Source organism: Nicotiana tabacum, chromosome 17 (assembly GCF_000715075.1).
Source record: "Nicotiana tabacum cultivar K326 chromosome 17, ASM71507v2, whole genome shotgun sequence".
Lineage (NCBI taxonomy): Eukaryota > Viridiplantae > Streptophyta > Magnoliopsida > Solanales > Solanaceae > Nicotiana > Nicotiana tabacum.
In genome coordinates this window covers 20,900,207-20,912,521 of record NC_134096.1, presented here as the reverse complement: position 1 = coordinate 20,912,521, position 12,315 = coordinate 20,900,207, and positions in this window count along the sequence as shown.

The following is a 12,315-nucleotide window of genomic DNA, read 5'->3' as shown; positions in this document are numbered from 1 at the left end:
ATGAACCTCCAAAATCTATAACAAAAGCGCATAACATGTCCTCCAAGATCTAAATAGTGTAGTCGAATTGCCCATCCGCCTGAGGATGAAACACTGTGCTCAACTCAACCCCCATGTCCAACTCACGCCGAACGTCTCTCCAGAAATACGATGTGAACTGCGTGCCTCAATCATAAATGATGGAAATGGGTACGTCGTGCAGGTGGATAATCTCCTGAATGTAAACCTGAGCTAACCACTCTAAAGAATAGGAATTCGCCACCAGAATGAAGTGTGTGGATTTAGTCAACCGGTCCACAATAACCTAGATTGCGTCATACTTCTTCAAGGTCCATGGCAAGCCTACCACAAAATTCATAGTGATGCGCTCCCACTTCCACTCTGGTATCTCCAATCTTTGAATCAATCCACCCGATTTCTGATGCCCATACTTCACATGTTGACAATTCAAATACCGAGATACTAAGCATTAATGTCTTTCTTCATTCTGCACCACCAATAGTGTTGTTTCAAGTCATAGTACATCTTCGTCACACCTAGGTAAATAGAATAGCGCGAACTGTGAGCCTACTCAAGGATAAATCCTCCCATCTCATCAATATTTAGAACACAAATCCTGCCTTAAAGCCACATAACACCATCATCTCCAATCACAACCTCCTTGAAACCACCCCGCTACATCGTATCCTTCAATACCAACAAGTGAGGATCATCAAACTGGGGAGCCTTGATACGCTCTAACAATGAATATTGTGCTATAACTCAAGCAAGAACACGTGTGGACTCTGAAACATCCAATCACATAAATCGGTTGGCCAAAACATGAATATCGATGGCTAGTGGTCTCACGGTTACCGGTAAGTATGCCAAACTACCCATACTCTCCGCCTTCCTACTCAATGCATCAGCCACTACATTGACCTTACCTAGATGATATAATATGGTGATATCATAACCTTTCAGCAACTCTAGTCATCTCCACTACTTCAAATTAAGGTCTTTCTGCTTGAACAGGTGTTGGAGACTCCGATGGTTGGTATAGACCTCACAATGAACACCGTAGAGGTAGTGCTTCCAAATATTCAGCGTGTGAACAATGGCTGCAAACTTTAGGTCATGAACAGGGTAGTTTTTCCCATGAACCTTCAATAGACAAAACATCTAGGCAATTACCCTATCATCCTGTATGAATATCGCACCAAGCCGAAAACGCGATGCATGACAATACACTGGGGCAACACCAACACTGGGGTTGTAGTCAATGTAGTCTTGAGCTTCTAAAAGCTCAACTCACACTCATCGGACCATCTGAAAATAGCACCCTTCAGGGTCAACTTGGTCAATGGGACTGAGATAGAAGAAAACCCCTCTACGAATCGGCAATAATAACCCCCCAAACTCAAGGTGCTATAAAATTTTGTAGCTGAACTAAGTTTAGGCAGTTCTAAACTGCCTTAATCTTCTTAGGGTCCACTTTAATGCCATCAGAGGATACAATGTGGCCTAAAAAGGCAACTGAGTCCAACCAGAACTCAAACGTTAAAAACTTGGCTTATAACTATCCCTCAAATGCCGTTACACCCTTCATCCTAATTTTCACATAAATTAGGATGAAGTGTGTAATAAACTATCTTTCTACATATGAGACAAGATGCCAAGTCTAAATCACAATATCTTTTAAGAATCAACTGATTCTCAGTTGGTAGAAGAATTCCATGTCTTACACTTGAGTTCAATACACCTAAAAATTCATCCCGATAGATTTGACTTCCCAACAAGGCAACGATAATTAGAAGTTCTTTGATTCAAGAAAAATGTTATTGCTGTTTAGTCAAATAAAACCCTTTTAGCTTTTCTCTTTCCTGGATCTTGCGAAATTTCAAAAGTGTCGATTTGGTTCAAGAAAAATACTTCCCACTTCCCCTTACATTTTATATACAAAAAATAATTTTTTTAAAAAAAAAGGGGGGGGGGGGGGGGGGGACACACAGAGGAAAGACTGATCAAGTCCTTAATTCTGAAGCATTTGTTGAGGTACACACTTCAGAAAGTGGAATAAGTTAAAAAATGGATTTTAAATTATATATTTGACGGTGTAATTTTTTTATTTTCGGAATGTATAACTAGGGTAAATTTCTCAAATTGTCATATAATTATGACTTTTTTCATCAAAGTTATTTAACTATATTTTTTCATACAAAAAATATAAAACTTTCAGTGACTCACACAAAAATCATAATGACCGGAAAACACAATTTTTGGGTAGTATTTTCTTATTTTATATTTTTTTATTAAGTATTTTTAGTCTAGCAATTAATAACTCAATTGAAATAAATAACTAAATAAATATATTTTAGCCGCTTCTAAAAATAATAACCGATATACATATAATATACATATTTTATTTTTTGGAATGCATGAGATTCTGAACCCAAAAAAAGGTATGGGTAATTAGTTCTTGAAACAATAATACTGATATTTGAATGAGAATTTTGAAAAGGAAAATAAAAGATAAAAGTATTGTATTTTTGGGGATTTACTTTTAATATTATTTTAACTTATATATATTGGTATTGGGTCACGTTGGTCACTTCTATTTTAACTGGATTATTATTTATTAAAATAAAAATAAAAAATAAAAAATAAAAAATAAGAAAATACCAGAGTTGCGTTTTTCGGTCACTATAAGTTTTGTGTGAGCTATTGAAAGTTATATATTTTTGTGTGAGAAAATATAGTTATATTATTTTGGTGAAAAAAATCATAATTATATGACCATTTATAAAATTTACCCCTTGTGTAACTACTTAAAGCATGTTCATCATTTTTAAGTTACAGAACTAAGATTACTATACACAATTACCTATATATTATTATAGGTCACTCTGATGAGATACATCAATTATATACGATAAACATTTACGTACACCAAGTATTTATATCAACTTAAGTAATATTTTAACTCAACAAATACTATCTTTGTTCCACTTTATATTGTACGATTCAGAGTACGACAGTCAAAGTTTTTAATTTGACCATGAATTTAGTTATAAATTTTTCAAGTTTTTAAAATAAAATTTACATATTTGAAAACTATATAAAAGTATTATTGTCACGATCCGGAATTCCCAACCTTGGGACCGTGATGGTGCCGAACATCTACTTGCTAGGCAAGATGACGTTATTAAATTAATTAACATGTTTTAACAATTATTACAGGATGATGATAATTAACGATTAATGAACTCAGAAATGAACACATTATTAATATAACTAACGCGGTGCTAAACTACTCCCAGAAACCCTAAGTCACAAGTACATGAGCAAGTAGAATACTACAAATACGGTCTGAAATAAAGTACAACTGTTTGAAACTAAATAAATAACAAAACATGATAGAAGGGGACTTCAAGGACCGCGGACGCCATCAGCTCTACCTCAAGTCTCCAAAAGCAGCTGAATCTGAGCAGTCTCGCTACGCGCCAACTCCAATATCTGCACAAGAGGTGCAGAAGTGTAGCGTGAGTACAACCGACCCCATGTGCTTTGTAAGTGTCGAGCCTAACCTCGACGAATTAGTGACGAGGCTATGACAAGACACTTACAATAAAAGCAAAAACATGAATAGAATGTAAACAGTAAACTCAAGTATCTGAACCTGTAGGTCAACTATCATAGGGTCCTAGAATAACACTTTTGCTCAACTTCTCAAAATAATACTGTACAGTTACACCGTCAAATACAAAAAAATAAGTCTTCTCTGTTACATTGTGTAAACCGATCCTCAAATATATATAAATATCAATTCTTTTCCTTTGCGACGCACAACCCGATCCATAAATATATATAAAGATAAATTGTTGCGGCGTGCAACCCGATCCCACCATATCATCAACTGTTCATATCATATTCTGTCCTTGTCTCTTCATATTATAACATTTCACTACCATTGCGGCGTGCAACCTGACCCCAAATAATAATAAATGAAACATATAACTACAACCAACTACGGCGTGTCCCAAAATAAAACGTAATAAAGGAACTAAACAAAGAAATTCACAAAGCAGATAAAATAGTTACATGATAGCACACAAAATCAAATAGTAAGTAATGACAATTAATAGATAAAGATGCGTATACAAAAAATCAATTAGCAATTAAGGCATGTAATGGATAAAGGCGTGAATTCAACAAGTAATTGTAATTAATAATTAAAGCATTTAACAATTAATAACATGAATTAAATAATGCAAGAATAGTTGAAAACAATAAATCAATATCCCAACCCGCATGATTGACCCACGACTACGCATATCCACTCATCACCTTGCATATACCCGGTCTCCACACATAAATCAAGTAGCAATTAAACCAATCAAGTCCTAATCCCCTCAAGTCAAAGTTAGGCACAACACTTGCCTCTTTCCGCAATCAAATCAACACTCAACCACATCTTTTTCTTTAGAATTAGCCTCCAAATCGGTCAAATCTAGCCAAATATAGTTCAAATAATTCAAAATAGGCTTTAGAAACTACCCACGAGTGAAAATATTCAATCTTTAATGAATTAGGAAAAAGTCAAAAACGTCAACCCCGAGCTTGCTTGGTCAAAACCCAAGATTCTGACCAAAATCCGATTATACATTTATCCCCGAGCCCGGTTACGTGATTTGGTTCGAAATACGACCTTAAATTTATAAAATTCTCAATTTCTACCCAAATTCCTAATTTCCACCATGAAAATTCTAGATTAAAAGATAAAATCAATTAGTATTATGAGAATATTACAAAACAAGTTAAAATTCACTAACCAATAAAGTGGGGATAAAAAATTTCTTCAAATTCGCCTCTACGCCGAGCTCTAGCTTCAAAAATGGTGAAAAATAGTTCAATCCCAACTTTCTGCTCTTTCAAATACCTGGTCGTAAAGTGTTCTTCGCATTCGCAAAGCACCTGACGCGTTCGCGATGCACTGGCCAATTGCCCTTGCATTCGTGAGCTACACTTCACATTTGCGAAGGCTTAATTCCCTGCCTTCCTTCGTTTTCGCGAACCATGGTCTGTATTCGCGTAGAGTAACCACCTTCCCTCCCAGCTTTCCCCAAAGCATCGCGATCGTAAGTCTATAGTTGCATTCGCAAAAATTAAGTCTACAGTTGCATTCGCAAAAATTAAGACCCCCTTTGCTTCGTGTTCGCAAAGAACAACTAGCCCCCAACCCCAGCGAGAATGGTTTCGTGATCGCGAAGCACAACACACCAGACACCAGAAACAGTTGTTGCACAAGTTCAAAATGTTTCGAAACTCACCCGAGCCCCTCGGGCACCAAACTAAATATGCAAAGAAGTGTAATGGCATCATAAGAACTCTCTCGCATGATCAAAACATAAATATAATATTTTAATTTCCTCAAATCAAGATTAGATCCAACACTTACCTCGCTCCGCAATCAAATCAAAGCTCAACCAGGGCTTTTCCTCCAAAGTTCGCCTCCAAGCTAATCAAATCTAACCAAACTGGACTTAATATTATCAAATAATGTTGGGGAAATGAATTACAATGGATTACGCTAAGATCTTTACACTTTTATGAAAGAGTCAACAAAAGTCAAACCAAAGCTTGCCGGTCAAAACCCGGGTCCATTGGTAGATTCCGGCTACCCATGACCATATGAGTTAATATATGTGATTAGTTTTAAAATCCGATTCCAAATCGACTCTCAAAACTCAATTTCTTTTTTTTCAAAAACTTGCTAAGGTTTCACAATTTTTCACTTTGATTCACATGATTTTGATGTTAAAATATAAGATAAATTGATGGAATATGATTATAAATGGATTAGAATCACTTACCTAGAGTTTGTATATGCAATTCCCTCTTCAAAATCTCTTCCTACTAAGCCTAGGATTCAAAAATGAGAGAATGTTTCCAAACTTCCCGTCTCCCAGCCCTTTTACCAGTTGCAGATGTCGCATTTGTGACACAACATTCGCATTGGCGAACCCTCACCATTATAGACCAGGTCTTTTATTTGCGAACCATGACAGCCTCATGAAACCTTGCATTTGCGAAAAACGATTTTGGGATCGCGAAGTTGGGAGTTTGGCAAATGCGAAAATATTTTCGCAATTGCGTACAAAGGCAAAAATATGGTAGACTTCACAAATGCGAAAGGGATGTCGCAATTACGACAATTGAACCCCCACGGTCACCTTCGCAAATGCGATGTTGGTTCTAGCAATTGCGATACCTCAGCACCAGTAACACTAGCAGTCAAATTTTAGTTCAAACCGATTCTAGAACATGTCTGAAACTCATCCGAGCCCTCGGGGCTCCAACCCAAACATTCACACAAGTCTAAAAACATCATACGAACTTGCTCGCGCGATCAAAACATAAAAATAAAAGCTAAAACTAAGAATTGAACTCTAAAACACATGAATTTCAAAGTAAAGTTCAAGAATTTCTAAAATTATAATTAAACGTCTGAATCCTAACAAATCAATCCAAACGACATCGAATTTTGCAGACAAGTTCTAAATACCATAACGGGCCTATCCCAAGTCCAAAAATCAAATTTTGAGCTCGATAGCTAAAATTCAACATACGACAATCCTATCAACTTCAAATTGCCAAATTTGGGCAAATCAACACGATTTCACCTATACACCCAAGTCCGAAATCACAATACGAACCCATCAAGACCGTCAAAACACTGATCCGGGTCTATTTACACAAAATATTGACCGTAGTTAACTCAAAGCATTTTGAAGGAAAAATTTCACATTTTCTTCAATTTTCAACATAAAAACCTTTCGGAACAAGACACAGACAACACACGCAAATTGAGGAACACTAAATGGAGCTAGTCGAGGTCACGGAACACAAAAGTGAAGGCTAAAACTCAAAAATGACCTATCGGGTCATCACATTCTCCACCTCTAAAATAAACGTTCATACTCAAACGGATATATAAAGGTACCTAGACTGGTGAAAGTTGTGGGTATCTACTCTGCATGTCGGACTCGAACTCCCACGTGGCAGCCTCGATCGGCATGGCCTCTCCACTGTACTCTAACTAAAGGATAACTCTTAGAATGCATCTTTCGTACCTGCCAGGAAAAAATGGCCACCAGCTCTTCCTCCTAAGTCAAATCCTTGTCAAATTGGACTAAGCTGAAATATATCACATAGGACGGATCACCCTGATACTTTTGGAGCATCGAGACATGGAACACCGGATGGACTGCTGATAAACTAGGTGGCAATTCAACATTGTATCTCACCTCACCCACTCTCTCAAGAATTCAAAGGGTCCAATATACATAGGGCTCAACCATAAATGCAACATCATAAACTATCCGATTGACCTAACTCTTCTACCTTGATTGAGCTGTACGAAGTTGATCCTGAATCATCTTGACCTTTTCCAAGGCATCCTGAACCAAATCGGTACCCAACAATCGAGCCTCTACCAGCTCAAACCAATTGACTGGCGAATGATATTGTATCCCATATAATACCGCATAGGGAGCCATCTGAATACTCGATTGGTAGCTATTATTGTAGGCAAACTCCTCAAGCGCAAGAACATATCTCAAGAACACCCAAAATCAATAACGCAAGCGTGAAGCATATCCTCTAATATCTGAATTGTGAGCTCGAACTATCCGTCCGTCTCGGTAAAATGTTGTACTCAACTCAACCTGTGTGCCTAACTCATACTATACAACCCTTTAGAAGTGTGACATGAATTGCGTACCCCGATTTGAAATGATAGACACCGCCACATCTTGAAGATGAACGATCTCGTGGATATAGATCTCAGCCAACCGCTCTGAAGAATAGGTAACTGCTACTAGAATGTAATGTGCCGACTTGGTCAGCATGTCCACAATGACCCATACCATGTCAAATGTCTTCAGAGTCATTGGGAGCCCAACAATAAAATACATGGTAATACGCTACCACTTCCACTCGGGAATCTAAAGCTTCTGAAGCAAACTGCTAGCCCTATGATGCTCATACTTTACTTACTGACAATTCAGACACCAAGCCACATGTGCAACTATATCCTTCTTCATTCTCCTCCACCAATAATGTTGTCTCAAGTACTGATACATCTTGGCGGTACCCGGATGAATGGAATACCATGAACTATGGGCCTCCTCAATAATCAACTCACGAAGCTCATCCATATTGGGCACACAAATCCGACCTTGCATCCGCAACACCCCATCATCTCCAACAGTAACCTGCTTGGAACCACTGTGCTGCACAATGTCATTAAGGACAAGCAAGTTGTGGTCATCATATGGACACTCTCTAATGCACTCATACAAAGAATACCGAGAGACCATGCAAGCTAGGACACGACTGGGCTCCGAAATATCTAATTTTATGAACTGATTGGCAAAATCCTGAACATCTGATGCTAGCGGCCTCTCACCAGCTGGAATATATGCAAGGCTACCCATACTCGCAACATTTCTAGTCAATGCATCGACCACCACATTGGTCTTCCCGGGATGATACAAAATGGTGATATCATAGTCTTTCAACAGTTCCAACCACCTCCGTTGCCTCAAGTTGAGATCCTTCTACTTGAACAAATATTGTATACTCTAATGATTCGTGAATACCTCACACGACACGCCGTAGAGGTAATTCCTCCAAATCAACAGTGCATGAAAAATGCCTGCCAACTCTAAGTCATGAAAAATGTAATGATTTTCATGAACCTTCAACTGCCGCACCGTTTATGCAATCACCTTGCCATCCTTCATCAATACTGCACCGAGCCCAATACGTGATGCACCATAATACACCGTGTAGGATCCTAAACCTGTGAGAAACACCAACACTAGTTTCATAGTCAAAGCTATCTTGAGCTTCTGAAAGCCCAACTCACACTCATCGGACCACCTGAATGGGGCACCCTTCTAGGTCAATCTAGTCAATGGGACTGTTATGGATGAAAACCCCTCCACGAACCGACGATAATAACCTGAAAAACCCATGACACTCCGAATCTCTATAGTTGAAGTAGGTCTAGGATATTTTTGAACCGCCTCAATATTCTTAGGATCCACTTTAATGCCCTCGGCTGATACAACATGCCCCAAAAAGGCAACCGAGCCCAACCAAAACTTATACTTTGAAAACATGGCATATAACTGACTATATCATAGAGTCTGAAGTATAATTCGAAGATGCTACTCATGATCCTCTCAACTACGAGAGTATATCAAGATATCATCAATGAATACGATCACAAAAGAATCCAAATAGGGCTTAAATACCTGGTTCATCAAATCCATAAATGCTGTTGGTGGCATTTGTCAACCCAAAAGACATCACTAGGAACGCATAATGCATATACCGAGTCCGAAAAGCTGTCTTAGAGATATATGATGCCCTAATCTTTAACTGATGGTAGCCAGACCTCAAACTGATCTTCGAAAACAGTTTTTCACCCCAAAGCTGGTCAAATAAGTCCTCAATCCTCGGCAACGTGTACTTGTTTTTGATAGTGACTTTGTTCAACTGCCGATAATCTATACGCATCCTCATCGAACCATATTTCTTCTTCACGAACAACACGGGTGCACCCCAAGGCGAGACACTAAATCTAATGAATCCCTTATAGAGCAAATCTTGCAACTACTCTATCAGTTCCTTTAACTCAAGCGGGGCCATACAGTATGGTGGAATAGAAATGAGTTGAGTGCCTAGAGCTAAATCAATACATAAGTCAATGTATTTGTCGGGGGCATCCCCGGTAGATCTGTAGGAAACACCTATGGAAACTTACACACGATTGGTACCAAATGCATGGAAGGAACCTCCGCACTAGAATCGCGAATATAGGCCAAATAAGCTAAACATCCCTTCTCAACCATACGTCGAGCCTTTACATAAGAAATAACCATGGTGGTAGAGTGACTGGGAGTCCCTTTTTACTCTAATCGAGGCAACCCCGACATGGCTAAGGTCATCATCTTGGCGTGATAGTCCAATATAGTATGATATAGTGACAACCAGTCCATGCCCAAAATAACATCAAAGTCTACCATATCAAGAAGTAGGAGGTCTACACTAGTCTCAAGACTCCCAACAGTAATCACACATGAGCGATAGACATGATTTACAATAATAGAATCTCCCACAGGCATGGACACATACCCAAGAGCACTCAAAGAGACACAAAGCACAACCAAATATGAAGCGAAATAGGATGACAAATAGGAATAAGTAAAGCCCAGATCAATTAGAATTGAATCATCTCTATGGAAAACTGGAACAATACTTGTAATAACAGCGTTAGATGACTCGTCCTCAGGTCTAGCTAGGAATGCATAAAAATGAGGTTGGGCCCCACCACCATGACCTCCGCCTCTCGGACGGCCTATAGCTGGGTGGCCTTCACCTCTAATGCCCTGACCTCTACCTATGGACGGCCGAGCGGGCAGTGAAGCAACCTGTGCTGGAACCTTGGCACGAGAACTCTGATGTGGCATGCTGCTCAACAATCTAGGACAATACCTCATAATGTGACATGTACCCCCACACTCAAAATATCTATCCTATTGATGTGGCTACTGAAGCCGAAACCGAATCGAGGCACACTGATAGGAGGTGATGGTGAAATGTAGGCTGGCTGCCCGAAACTGAACCCGAGGCATTGTGGGATGCCTGGAGCGCTGACTGAAATGGCCTAGGAGGATGGCCTCTGCCAAAAGTACCCCTGCCTCTAGATGAGGCACTACTGAAAGCACCGAAATGACGAGGCCTCTTATCAGGCACCAACCCCCTTTCCTGACCACGAACCATCTCGATCCGTCTAGCAATATCTATAGTCCTAGGGAAATAAATATCATCCCTAGTCTCATTGTCCATCTATAGCCTAATACTGAAGGTGAGCCCATCAATGAATCTCCTCACTCTCTCCCGCTCAATAGGGAGTAAAATAATGATACGGCGAGCTAGGTCCAAAAATAAAGTCTCATATTGGGTTACGGTCATGCCACACTACTGAAGGCACTCAAACTGTATGCGATACTCCTTTCTCAGAGTGAAAGGAATGAACTTCTCCAGAAATAACTGTGAAAACTGATCTTAAGTAAGTGCAGGAGAACCAACTAGTCTAGTCAACACATAATCTCTACACCATCTCTTGGCAGAACCGATTATCTAGAACACTGCAAAGTTGACCCCATTGGTCTCAACAATACCCATGTTGTGCAACACCTCCTGGCAATGGTTCAAGTAATCTTGTGGGTCCTCAGAAGTTGCACTGCTAAAATGAACAGGAAAGAGCTTGGTAAAATTATCTAGCCTCAACAAAGCCTCAGAAGACATCATATCCATGGCCTTTGGCGCAACAACCGGCTGAACTACCCCAACTGTTTGGGATGCTAGAGTGTGATATAAGGGAGCCACCTACTCCAGGGTGTGAGTAGCGGGAGTTTGTGCTCCTTCCCTATCCTGATAGATAGCTGGTGCCACCGAAAATGCACCGGTCTTGGCCAGACTCTCTATAAGGCCCACCAAGCAGACTAGAGCATTCTAAAGTTCTAGAATGGCTATCAATTCTTCCAGGACCTGAGCCGATCCAACGGGTACGGTCTGAGCTGCTACTGCTCGAGCTCTAGGATGAGCTCTCTCTCTACCTCGGCCTCTCTACTTCTAGTAGTAGCTACCATAGGGGGATCCGGCTCCTATCCAGCTGCATATATTATGCGTGTTCTCGCCGTCTGCGAGAGAATAAGAATAGAATGGTTCAATCATCAACGATAGAATGAAAGCGCACGATAGAGAAAGAAAGAAGTTAAATGTTTCCTCAAACATCATAGCCTCTGGAAGATAAGTACAGACGTCTTCGTACCGATCCTCCAAACTCTACTAAGCTTGCTCATGACTCCTGAGACCTAGGCAACCTAGGGCTTTGATACCAACTTGTCACGACCCGAAATCCCAACCTTGGGGTCATGATGGAGCCGAACATCTACTTGCTAGGCAGTCCGATGTGAACAAAGAATTTACTAATTTTTAACAATTTATGACAATTTATTAACAATGAAAATGATATAAGTCTGAAGTATAGTATAATAATAATGAATAATGTGTCTAAACATAACCCAGAAACTAGTATCACAAGGACATGAACATCTAGAATGCAACAAACATGGTCTAAATAAAAAAGCACTATTTTAAAATGTTGTGCAGTTATACTTCAAGTCTCCGTCAACAACTGAATTTGAGCAAATCTACTGAACACCGCTAGGACCAACTCTGGTATCTGCACAAGAAGTG